The sequence below is a fragment of the Myxine glutinosa genome, chromosome 1 (assembly GCF_964187855.1).
Source record: "Myxine glutinosa chromosome 1, kmMyxGlut1.1, whole genome shotgun sequence".
Taxonomy (NCBI): domain Eukaryota; kingdom Metazoa; phylum Chordata; class Myxini; order Myxiniformes; family Myxinidae; genus Myxine; species Myxine glutinosa.
The window spans coordinates 413,742,617-413,756,324 of NC_136261.1; the positions used below are offsets into that span (position 1 = coordinate 413,742,617).

At 46.1% G+C, this 13,708-nt stretch overlaps 1 pseudogene; it reads left to right on the forward strand.

Annotated features, from left to right (window-relative positions):
• The first annotated feature begins 434 nt into the window (after window positions 1-434).
• On the forward strand, window positions 435-1,837 carry LOC144894074 (uncharacterized; annotated as a pseudogene).
• Window positions 1,838-13,708: the final 11,871 nt, after the last annotated feature.

The following is a 13,708-nucleotide window of genomic DNA, read 5'->3' on the forward strand; positions in this document are numbered from 1 at the left end:
TGAGAAAATCTAAAATTTTCTGAAAAGTGTTAAATATTTTGCATTTTGATTTTGACAAAAAATAAAATGTGTTCTTTGTTTCTGTAGAACAATCCAGAAGTGAAATGGGACAAATGAGGTCCAGTCACAGCTTGACAGAAAAGAAGAAGCCTTTTTTGAAGAAACAATCATGAAATCAAGACTCACTTCCTGTAAAATACAAGTCTGGGCCTCGCAACACCAATATTAATATTAAATTAAACAAACACAAAAAGGTGCAAAAAAGGCGAATACGTTATAAGTGTAATGTATGCAGAATGGATTTTGCTTCAAAGAGTATCATCAAAATACACATGAGGATCCACACTGGAAAACACCCTCGCAATTGCTCTGTCTGTGATAAAGGTTTCTTCACAAAAAACGATTTGAATAAACATATGAGGATCCATACATGAGAGCGTCCTCACAAATGCTCAATATGTGATAAAGGTTTCTCTCAAAAAGTCTATTTGAAATCACATATGAGGATCCATACATGAGAGCGTCCTCACAAATGCTCGATATGTGATAAAGGTTTCTCTCAAAATGGCGAATTGAAAGCACATATGAGGATCCATACAGGAGAACAACCTTTCAAATGCTCGATATGCGATAAAGGTTTCTCTCAAAGTGGCGAATTGAAATCACATATGAGGATCCATACAGGAGAGCGACCTTACAAATGCTCCATATGTGATAAATGTTTCTTTCAAAAAGGCAATTTGAAATCACATATGAGGATCCATACAGGAGAACGTCCATATAAATGCTCGATATGCGACAAAGGTTTCTCTCATAACGTCAGCTTGAAATCACATATGACGATCCATACAGGAGAGCATCCTTTCAAATGCTTGATATGTGATAAAGGTTTCTTTCAAAAAGGCAATTTGAAATCACATATGAGGATCCATACAGGAGAACGTCCACATCAATGCTCAATATGCGACAAAGTTTTCTCCTGTAATGTCAGCTTGAAATCACATATGACGATCCATACAGGAGAGCATCCTCTCAAATGCTTGATATGTGATAAAGGTTTCCTTCAAAAAGGCAATTTGAAATCACATATGAAGATCCACACAGGAGAACGTCCATATAAATGCTCAATATGCGACAAAGTTTTCTCCTGTAATGTCAGCTTGAAATCACATGTGACGATCCATACAGGAGGGCATCCTCTCAAATGCTTGATATGTGATAAAGGTTTCTTTCAAAAAGGCTATTTGAAATCACATATGAAGATCCACACAGGAGAGCTGAAATCTGAAATAGCAGGATATGAAAAATTAGGTGAAGAAGATTTCGGAATTGAAGAAACCTGAATATGTACCAGTGATATTTGGAGCAACAGGGAATCTGGATGATCAAGAAAAGCCTAACAGTACTAATAAAGCATTCCAGGGAATATGACAACAAACAAACTACAGTGGAGGCTGTCAGAGGTTCAGTGGGGATTCTAAAACGAGCCCTTGGAACAAAGCTATAAGAATGAAGTTTCACAAACCAGTTCATGAATGAATGATCCTTTACTGAAAAAGGGATCTGGGAGAACTTCCTTTTTTTTTTTTTTTTTTGGTCTTTTTTTGATTGTGACCAATGTTTAGGAATTTTGTTTTCTCATTGATTTAGTTGTTTTTTTTTGTCCCTTTTTGGTTATGCTCAGATGGGATCTTGCCATGGCAGTTTGAACATCAATTTTTACTCAATCTTAGCTGAAGTACATGTTTCATTGCCACGTGTGATATTAGCAGAACACCTTTGTTGGAAAATCGTTTATCAGAAGAAGACTCCTGCCTATGTTTTTCATGAAACTTGAATTTGTGAAGAGTTTCACAATAAAGAGAGGTCCTCAAAGCACAAATGCACCGTCTGTGTTATTGTGAATATGTAATGGCACATTATGGTCAATTATCAGTCAATGAAGAGTTTGGAGTGCGCATATCCCCAGAAGTAATCCTGATCTAACCAGTTGAAAGCCTTGCACAACATTTACCATCATGGCATGACTGCACTTCATGCCATCACTGATTGCTGCCAAGCACCTCGGTTATACAGGTCCTAACGTGGAAGAAACGCCACACAGATTGTTGCCACCACATTTTTCTCAACATCAATGGAATGCATTGTTAATGGAGAGAATACCTTTGAACACAGACTTCTAAAGAAAGGAAGAGGGGAACGAACCTCTCCCCCACCAACCCCCCCCCCCCCCTCTCCAACAAACCCCAAAGTTGAGATTCAAGTCGAAGTCGATGTGGCCACTGGCCAGACCAAGAGGTAAGAATTATTTTAAAAAAATAAAAATTCCAAAACCAGATCCCTGCAACGACAGACCAAGCAGCCTGTTCCCAATCATCAGCAAGGTCATGGAATCCATCACATCACTCCCTGACTTCCCCCAATAATCAGCAAGGTCATCGAATCCATCATCACATCACTCCCTGACTGACCCCAATCATCAGCAAGGTTATCGAATCCATCATCACATCACTCCCTGACTGACTCATTGACTGACTGACTTACTCAGTCACATACACACACAACTCACTGACTGACACACACAACTCATTGACTGACACACACAACTCATTGACTGACACACACAACTCATTTACTGACACACACAACTCACTGACTGACACACACAACTCACTGACTGACACACACACACAACTCACTGACTGACACACACAACTCACTGACTGACTCACACAACTCTGACTGACTTACACACACACATACATACACACTCTCTGTCACTCCCTCACTTACCTATGGACACTGCTCGATCGATACATTTACTGACCGGACTAAAGTCTAGGTGAGCGAAAAACGAGCTTTGTGATGTATTGCTATGTTGCGCCTGCGCATGCGTGAACAAACAGTTTGGACAATGGCGATGTTCGTGTCGTTCGTGTTTCTCCTCGCCTCGTGACGACATCCGTTAAGTTCTAGGACAGTGGTTCTTGACTCTTTTAAAGGTGCCGAACCCTAACGAAACCCACCGAACACTCGCGGAACCCCTCAAATCTGACAAAAAAAAAGAAAGAAAAATTACATCTTAATGCGTTTTTTCTTCTTCTTTTCCGGAGGTGATCTGGAAAATGCGTGGTTTTGATTTGGCAAGGGCCACTCGTAATTTGAGTGCGCTAAGCGCTTCAGGTCCGAATCCCACTCCTGACACCAAATGTTGCGGAACCCAATGTCGGCCTCGGTTCCCCTTCAAGGGGGGATTAATCCCCTCTTCTATAACTGACCGACGCGGTCCCTGGCGCTGCCCAGCGACCTCCGGAAAGGCCGGTGGCACAGCCCCGTTCGTACCGCGGACAGATGTTAATTGCCGAGCGGTTTTAGCAACCGCGGCATGAACTATTAACAGAAACTAGACCCGATCCTTGAACGTTGGCCAAATTGTGCCACAAGTATTCAATGTGGAAACCTCAAAGACGAAGGATGTGAAGAAGAAGAAGAAGAAGAAGAAGACAAAAGGGAGGAAATACGAATATGATTTATTACTACTATTTACAACCAAAAGAAACCAAGGAAGAAGGAAGGATAATAAAATAAAGACAGAAAGAATGGAAGGAGACACAGTGCAAATATTAACTTATTCTAAAGAGGCTTAACTTATACCCCAGGACAAGACACACAGAACAAACTCACGTACACAGAAGGATGGAATGGCAGGACTGAAGGACTGGAAGGAGAGAGGAAGGTTCAGCTGGGGCAGATGGTTCGGGCTTGATCCCGCATGGGACGCCGGGCTGGACCTCGATGGCCACCGATGCCACCGATCCTGGTTCCCGCGGGGTAACGGGTCGAAGCTGCCTGGTGGAGCCAACACTGCCTGGTGGAGTCAAAGCTGCCTGGTACTGCTTCTGCCGCATCTCTCTCTCTCTCTCTCTCTCTCTCTCTCTCTCTCTCTCTCTCTCTCTCTCTCTCTCTCCCTGCCTGAGCTCTCTCCGGTGGACTGCTCTTGTCACGCATCTGCCACATCCGCGGCCTCTCTCTCAAAATGCTTGCGCGGGCGCTTTTTATTGCCCCTGGGGCGATCAAGCCGCCAGCCTCCAGGACACGCCCATCGGCGAGCTCGCCTCGGCCCTGATTGGCCGCGAGGGCCCACCGATCCCACCCCCAGAGGAGGCGTTGGCAAGGCCACGCCTTGTTCCTGGCGCTGGGCTGACTCCTCCCACCTTCCGCTCCGAGATGACCTCGTGCTCAATGGAGTTTGCAGCGAAAACAACCACAACCCCACATCAGCGGCAGAATGCAGGAAACCGCTCAATGCAGTTGGCAATTGACGAAAGGGGAAGGTGAAGGGAATCTACCTAATTTGAATTTGGTGCAATGGAGTGTTAATTAATGGAAGACAAGGCCTTAATCTAATACACATAATAAGGAGATAACTACTGAACAAGGAGGAAATCTATGACTGGCTACGTGTGGTATATGGAATAACTAATGGGAACGACCTTTGACCTTTATACACAACAAATGGAGGAAGGAGGGTGATATTTTACCACAATAAAAAAACACAATTCTCATTTCCACAACACTGCACCCTCCTCCTCTTAGGCACGTTCCGGGCCTATTAACTTTTACCTTTAGTGTGGCACGTAGGTGTAGTTCCCTCTACATTTAACCTGACCCTGAGTGTGACAGTTTAAAAACATAAATAAATATGTCCCGCTGCTCCATTGCACCCTGCCTAACAGACTCATGCCCACAGCTAACAGAATTGCGGAATTGTCTTCAAACTACAACATGAACGATGGGGGAGCATTATTTCCAATTACTCTACTTGTATTTACAAAACGCAACCCAGGACCTGCGATTGTTCTTTTGGGGGGGGGGGGAGACAGCCTGTGCTGCATCAACGCACCAGAAAGCACCCAAAAACGCACCAAAACACCATCAAGCACCAATCGGTGCACAGTCACCACAGTTCATAATAAAAATAAACCAACAAACCCTGGTGCTGGTCTTCCTCTTTGGCTCCCTCTGCTGGCCATTGGTATTCTTTCAGTTGTTGTCTTTCTTCTTTGCTGGCAGCCTATTTGGTGGAAATAAAACTTGCACAAAACGTGTCCATTGTTGTTATTTATGGCCCACAGGGCCGACTAGGGGTGGTTCACCTGTGAGGCATCGATGCCCTGTGACCAAGGTCCGCCAGCAAGATCTCAGGCCTTCATGGCCGGTTCCAGCAGAGGGGCCATGCCCCAACCCATTGGGTCCATAAGTGGTGCTCAGCCACAGACATGTGGTCCATAAGTGGTGCATCGATGCAGACAGCTGTGGTTGCGAGAGTTCTGGCACACAATGGCGGACTCCCGCACGCTCCCCTCGGCGCCCAGTGGCGCACAGTCCTCGGGTGGGAGACAAGGGGGGGGGGGGGGGGGAGAAGACAGGTGAGCGAGGGGTAAGGTCACAAGGGTACACATCAATAAAGGCAATGCAAGGTGAGGTGCATCTGGAGACTGAGCGGAGAAAAGCTCGTCCCTACCGTACGTCACCCCCCCCTGTTATCTACTCTACCCTTGCCTTTACCCCATATTTACAAAAATCTACACATTTACAAATTCGTCACTAATGTCTCGTCTTCCCCATATTTCCCCTATACCAAATTCGTCTTCACTCCCACTAATCCAAAATTTGCCATCACCAATTCATCATCAATCCTCATAAGGAGGGAGAGATGGAACAACGGCACAATGTCACACCCACGTCATGATGCGTCTCACATTTCAAACATTTGCACCAAAAAATAATAAAACAACCTGGCATGGTGTGGAGGTACATCATCTCAGGTGAGTGGATGTAGATGGTGCGAGGAGATCTCAATCCTAACTACCTTCTAAATGACATTAACACACTTTACACTACCCAGGGTCTTTCCCTGCCAAACCATTGGCCATCTTACTCTATGCGGTTTTAAGAACCAAATTCCCATTGACCAAACTGTGGTGCTTCTCAATTTGGGGTCTCACTCCCCCGATTCAACTCCCTGTGCCTTCGCACAATTTCCGGGCTGGGTCGTTCAGCTCTCCCAGCAGGTCTACCCACCTGCACACCTCCACCACTGTAGTTGCCTCCGAGCTTACCTGCTCCTCACCCGAACCTATCTAACTGGGGAAGGCCCTCTGGCGCTGTCCCCACTCGGTGCCCTCTCTGGCACTGGGCTACCCGGGTCCGTCCTCCGGATCCTCGGGCCCCATCCACAACTCTACCGGCTCCCAGAGCCCACCTGCGGCCTCACCTGGCCGACATCCTCACAGTGGTGGAGTGCTCAACCAACTACACACACTAACAGGCCACACGCCCAGCCATTTCCACGACACTAATGCACCCATCCAAACACCATTCTTCCACCACGCACCACAGATGCCAATATCCAACAACAATTTACCTGTACCCTCTACCTAACACTTACACTACCCTCCCCGGGTATTCGTGATAGGGGTCCACTCTTCCCCCATTCACACCTTTGCACCATCCCCTCCACTCCACAGTTTCCACCATACCCACTCCATACCATCCATTCCATACTCCATATATTCCACACTCCATGTATTCCACACAACCATTCTCCATACACCTGTAGTTGCACACCTGTGCAATCACTCCTCCTGGTGCTTCCTGCACCCTCCTTCCTCCCTGGACCATTTGGTCAACACAACACACAATCACGATTACTCACTCATACACTGCTCCATACACCTGTTCAGTTGCACACCTGTGCAATCACAATTGTTCCTCACTCACTGCTCCATACACTTCCACGCTCAATACAATTCACAATCACCTTTTCACAATACACTTCTGATTAAACCTCCAACACTCACACGGCATCATCTGACCTACCTGGTGCCCTGCTAAAACTCGCACTTCCCCGTCGCCCCTTATATTATTGCGCTCCCTCGTCATTATCATCCAACTACCCTCTCTATGTCCCCAACTACCTGTCCAAAGTCGCTACTTAAACTTACCGTTACCTATGGTCATCTTCTCTAGATCCCTATCCATTATCCTAACCCTCCCGGGCTAGTTTTCTCCGCCATAAACCCCATAAAACTATTGCTCCTTTGCCCCCGTTGCGAGGGACGGCAGGGTTGCCATCCCACCACATCGGGCATCTCTCACTACCAATTTTGCTCTCAAAATTCCAACCAATCAAAAATTTTCCAACCACTGCCAATCACAAATTTTGCTTTTCCAAATTCCCTATCCCTACCAAATGTCCTTTACTTGAACCTCTCGGTGCACCATTTCATCTCCAAAGCCCGGCTTCGTAAAGCCGAGCAATGAATTCGGGTGGTTTGGTCGCCTGCAGTTGGATCCGTCCGGCATTCAAGATTCTGGGGAGGAGGCATGCTCAGGCCGAGGTTCCACGCATCATCGCAGCTCGGAACCTTGCGGTCTCCGGCCCGATGACCGAGGCTCGCCCGGTCGGAACCCCGTCCCGGCCAGGGGGTGAAGGTCCGACCCGGCTCCCTTCCCCCGGAATCGTGCCGATCGCTGCTCTGACGCGGCTCCGACCATTCAGTGCGGGGCCCGACCCGAATTGTGCGCGACGCTCCGTAGCGGGGCGAAACAGCATCGATCCGCGCGAAGCTTCGCATCCAACAAAGCGCGTGGCGCACCGAGCGCCCGCGTCGGCTATCCGTTACCCTAAACGCTACCCCGTTCAACGTTGATGCCTTACTCGCATGCTCACACGCACACGCGACCCTTTCCACACTCACCAAGCCCGGAGTTCCAACGCTGCCCGTACATTCCACACACTCCATCCATTCCACCAACGCACTCCCCGTTACACACCACACCTCTCGCACACCCTCTTGCGCACACTCGCCGTTCGCACACTTCAGTCCACACCTCTCCTCCGTTACGTCCCCCGTAACACTCACCATGGGCGTGCACTCTTGCATCCACCCACTAACGCGCTCCGATGTGCCCTCCCGCACATGCGCCACAACCAACTCAGGTGTGCTCCCTCGCACACGTTCGACCATTCCAGGTGTGCATTCTCGCACACTCTTGCCGTTCATCCCATACGTGCATCCTCGCACCGGTTCCACCACCAACTCACTCTCCGTGTCACACTCCATACACTCCGAAGTGCATTCTCGCTCGCACTCGGTATCACTCCCACACTTTATAACACGCTCACTCTTTGATGCACCCTTTTTCCTCACACGCGCGCCATTTCCACTCACACGGGACCCTTCACCAATGCCCGGGTGCCATATCGATCCCAATCGCACGACAATTCTCTTCACGCCGAACCCCCTCTTACAAAATCTCCCGGCACCACATACAGCCCGACTCACCTGGGGGATCCTTTTCTCCACGCGCACCTGCAAATCTTTATAAGGATTAGCAAGTACGGCATCAGGATGTGCATTCAGACTTTGAGCAATATCCATCTCTCCCTTCAATTCCCGGGCTACCTCCGTCGTCTTCAATTTCAACGATAACTATTGCTCTCTCTTAATTCACCTCAACGACCGCTGGCTTTATTAAAATTCCCACTTGTACCTCAGCGGTCGCCGGCTTCCCCATACCCCGGGTCACGATCTCTATACCCGTCATTTTACCCGTGCTTTTCTCCACCTCGCCCAACCAGTGCTCCTTGACCCGCTTTACCTCCTCGTGCACCCGTGGGACCTGCTCGCCCAACCTGCGGTCTCTGTCCCTCTCCATTCCCTCAGTTATTTCTTCAATTTCATTACTCAATTTCTCCCTCTCTATTCTCAGCATCTCGGTGAATTGCGCCACGAAGTCCCCCACATCAAAGACCGCTGCTGTGGTCACGTGCGCCACGCCATTTGGTGCTGCTGCCACCTCGTGCGCGAGGGCGCCATTTTGTGCGCCTGATACCTCCTCAACCACCTCCTCATTGTTCTCCTCCTCCATTTCTCCCACATACATTTCCCCGAGGTCCTGGGTTACCCCTAACCCCTCTTCTAATTCCCCACCGGCATCCCGTCGCCTTGACCATCCATGGCACGATTTTTAAATTTAGGATTTTATAAAACAAAATCTCGGGCCACTCGTAATTTGAGCGCGCTAAGCGCTTCAGGCCGGAATCCCACTCCTGACACCAAATGTTGCGGAACCCAACGTCGGCCTCGGTTCCCCTTCGAGGGGGGATTAATCCCCTTTTCTATAACTGACCGACGTGGTCCCTGGCGCTGCCCAGCGACCTCCAGAAAGGCTGGTGGCACAGCCCCATTCATACCACGGACAGATGTTCATTGCCGAGCAGTTTTAGCAACCGCGGCACGAACTATTAACAGAAACTAGACCCGATCCTTGAACGTTGGCCAAATCGTGCCACAGGTATTCAATGTGGAAACCTCAAAGACGAAGGATGTGAAGAAGAAGAAGAAGACAAAAGGTATGAAATATGAATATGATTTATTACTACTATTTACAACCAAAAGAAACCAAGGAAGAAGGAAGGATAATAAAATAAAGACAGACAGAATGGAAGGAGACACAGTGCAAATATTAACTTATTCTAAACAGGCTTAACTTATACCCCAGGACAAGACACACAGAACAAATTCACATACACAGAAGGATGGAATGGCAGGACTGAAGGACTGGAAGGAGAGAGGAAGGTTCAGCTGGGGTAGATGGTTCGGGCTTGATCCCGCACGGGACGCCGGGCTGGACCTCGACGGCCACCGATGCCACCGATCCTGGTTCCCGCGGGGTAACGGGTCGAAGCTGCCTGGTGGAGCCAACACTGCCTGGTGGAGTCGAAGCTGCCTGGTACTGCTTCTGCCGCGTCTCTCTCTCTCTCCCTGTCTAAGCTCTCTCCGGTGGACTGCTCTTGTCACGCATCTGCCACATCCGCCGCCTCTCTCTCAAAATGCTTGCGCGGGCGCTTTTTATTGCCCCTGGGGCGATCAAGCCGCCGGCCTCCAGGACACGCCCATCGGCGAGCTCGCCGCGGCCCTGATTGGCCGCGAGGGCCCAACGATCCCGCCCCCAGAGGAGGCGTTGGCAAGGCCACGCCTTGTTCCTGGCACTGGGCTGACTCCTCCCACCTTCCGCTCCGAGATGACCTCGTGCTCAATGGAGTTTGCAGCGAAAACAACCACAACCCCACAGCAGCGGTAGAATGCAGCAAACCGCTCAATGCAGTTGGCATTTGACGAAAGGGGAAGGTGAAGGGAATCTACCTGATTTGAATTTGGTGCAATGGAGTGTTAATTAATGGAAGACAAGGCCTTAATCAAATACACATAATAAGGAGATAACTACTGAACAAGGAGGAAATCTATGATTGGCTACGTGTGGTATATGGAATAACTAACGGGAACGACCTTTGACCTTTATACACAACAAATGGAGGAAGGAGGGTGATATTTTACCACAATAAAAAAACACAATTCTCATATCCACAACAATATATATGATAGAACCAAGCAATAACCAAACCAAGGATTGGAGAAAACAACAACCTTGGCCTTTAAATGGAAAACATCATGAATGTGAAAAATATCAAATAAGTCTCATTGAAGAAAATAACAGGGGTAAGAGTAGATAAAACAAATAAGCGAATAAATTTAAATACGGGTAAATTAGAGGCTCTCGGAGGCAATATCCTCAAATGGACTGAGAACTTTGGTGGTTGTCAAGAAATAAAGACTGAAGTAGGGCTGTCAACCGAGCCGAGACCGGGACGAAATCCCGGCGGTTTCGGCTTTCGAGACGGTCTCGGTACGGTCCCGAGATAAATTGACTGACGCAATTTCTCGGTAAAAAAATCCCGGTTAAAATTCCAACTTCTTGCAGATATTTTCCATAATAGAGGCATTTATTGAGCCTTGCTTTCATTACTCTGCTTCTGCACAAGCATCATTTTTCGCAAGTGCAGCTGAACTGACACAAACGATGATAGATAAAGTAAACTCACTGTTCCAGGATTTTCCCCTTGTCAACAAACAATGCACTGCAAACGAATCCGAATTCCGAATCCGGATCTTCACCAACATCTAATCATGTCTGTCGTCCTTGTCACACACGCTGCATCTCCACAAAATTTCGTCCGAATCCGTCCACAACTTTTTGAGATATTGTGTTCACAAACAAACGGACAAACAGACAGGAGTGAAAACATAACCTCCATCCACCTTTGGTGGCGGAGGTAACGAAATGAGGATAAAGGTCCCAATGAAAATCCGCCGCATCGCGGCTTCATTTAAACCGTTGAATCCTTCCGCTGTATCATTCCGCCTCGCCCCGCTTTACGCTGCGGTCACGTGTCCGTCCTTGGAGACGAGTTACGGAATGTGGTTGCTAGGGTCTTTAGCACATTAATATCGAGGGACTCGCTCGAGCCCCGTGAATGGAGGGACGATGTTTATTTAGATTAAAAACACGTTTATAACAGATTATTCTACACACAATGTATTAATACAAGTACAATACATTATGTAGTTTTATGAAATGAGTTTTTGATGAACGTTTATGTTTAATTGCAACGCTAAATCTATAAATTGTAAGAATCCCTCGGGGTTTGGTTTGACGGTTTGAATGTGAAAGTATTTTGGTTATCTTATCTCCACTTTAGGCCTGATAAGTTGATTACGTTTACTTTAGTCACAGAGTCAAAATAAGGAGGGGGGGGGGGTGATCACTACACCGCCTGCTTTATAATTTACTAGCAGAAGTACCCGGCATTGCCGGGCGGGGGAGGGGAGGGGAACGGGGGGGGAGGGGGGGGGGAGCGAGCCCCTTGGCGATCACAACTCACAAAATGATAATGAAACTCCAACCGGGACTCGAACATGCCTGGGCAGAAACATTTTCTCCCTCTCTCTGACATTCCGAGCAAGAAATTACACGACAATACAAACTGTAATGAGATAACCCGGTCCCATCGGTGGCCGATCATCTGCATGTAGGCGGTGTATTTTATTTCATCCCGGTAAATGGAAGCTAAGTCGGAATTTAAGTACTCAACATCAGAAATGAATTTTTTTCATTGTTGTTTATATATTGTAATGAAATTCCATTATTTTTGAAGCCTTATTATTTATTAGTATTATTATTATTATTATTATTATTATTATTATTTTTTTACTTTGCCGGGAACCGAGCCGACCCGAGATCCCGTTATGAAAATTGAAAATTTATCGAGACGGTTCCGAGACGGGATTTTGAATCTAGCTAACAGCAGTAGACTGAAGGTATGCGGACTGGAGTCCTTAATGGGAAAATAATTTTTTATAATCTCAAAATGATATGTGGTTCGGAAGGGGGCCAGATGAGGTCATGAAGATAAGTTTATCATTTCATATTGGCTCAACAGCGATACCTAAACCGAGAGTTAAATTCTAATGTAATATTTATCAATATTTTAGATGGTGATTTCTCTGATAAAAGGACGGATCTTATCAGGGAGATAAAACATGATCAGATATTCGTTGGGTCTCCTCTGTATGAGCATAATAAAAAATGGGGAGTTAATTTTTAAAGAGGTAGAAATGGGTGTAATTTTTCAAGAGAGGGGGTAGGAGTCAATTCGTTTCCTTCATTTTTCCCATTGACTTCAATGTCAAATTTTATGTGAGCCAGAACCTCCATTCTCCTACTACTGGGCTGTTGAAGGTTTTATATCTGATATGTCAACAGGAACAATGCAGACCCTGGTTAATGTATAACGATGATACAAAAGCAGAGAATAGTTTTACCGTAGCAGTTCCCCTGAAGGGTATATTTGGATTTTGTGATTATGATAAAGTTTTGTATGGACTCAAAATTCGATTTCAACTACAAAGGAATGATAATGTAAATAGATTGCTATTTGCGGATGCTAATGCTTTTGGTGATAATAATAATTTTTTTATTAATGAAATGAGTTGGTATATTAGTGAATGTACTCCTAATCTTAAAACGAAAGAGATGAGAGAGAGAGAAAGAAAGATAGAAGACTTAACTCAAAGAAACCACTGAATGTATCATACCTTAAAAGTATATGTCAACATGTTAAACTGGAGCACACTACCTACACTTGGAATTTAGGTGTTCTGGAAGGAAAGCCACGATACCTATGGCTCATTTTAAAGAAACCAGATGGAGATGAAGGTACTGAAAAGAATAATGCGCTGAGTGATAATGCCAAGGTGAAACAACTTCGGGTTTCTCTTGATGGCACATTTTACCCGTGAGATAGATTGGAAATTGATTGGGAAAAAAATGATTATGTGGAAGCCTACAAGTCTTAACCAAAAGGTGTGTGAAAGCAACGGTAATAATGATCCTATTTTGGATATGGTTGCGTTTCAAAAACTTTATACACTCTATGCAATTGACCTGAGTTCTCAAAAGGAAACTATAAAGTCTAATAGAGTGGAAAACATCTCTATACATTGAAAGAGGGGAGAGTGAAGAAGTTGATGCACATTGTTTGCTTTTGGAAGAAACTGAATTGCAGATTAATACAGATAATGTTGTTATGACTAATATCACATTGATTTTTTTTCTCATAATAAATAAATGAGTAAAGTATCAACTGATGTATATGTTAGTCAAATCAATCATGATAAATTAACATCTTGTATTCAAAATCAAAAGCCTTGTGTGATTTACGTTAAAACAATTCAAAGAAAAGGAGATATAAGACTTGATGTTTTGCTCACAAGCGAGCAGGTGAAAACCTTGAATGATG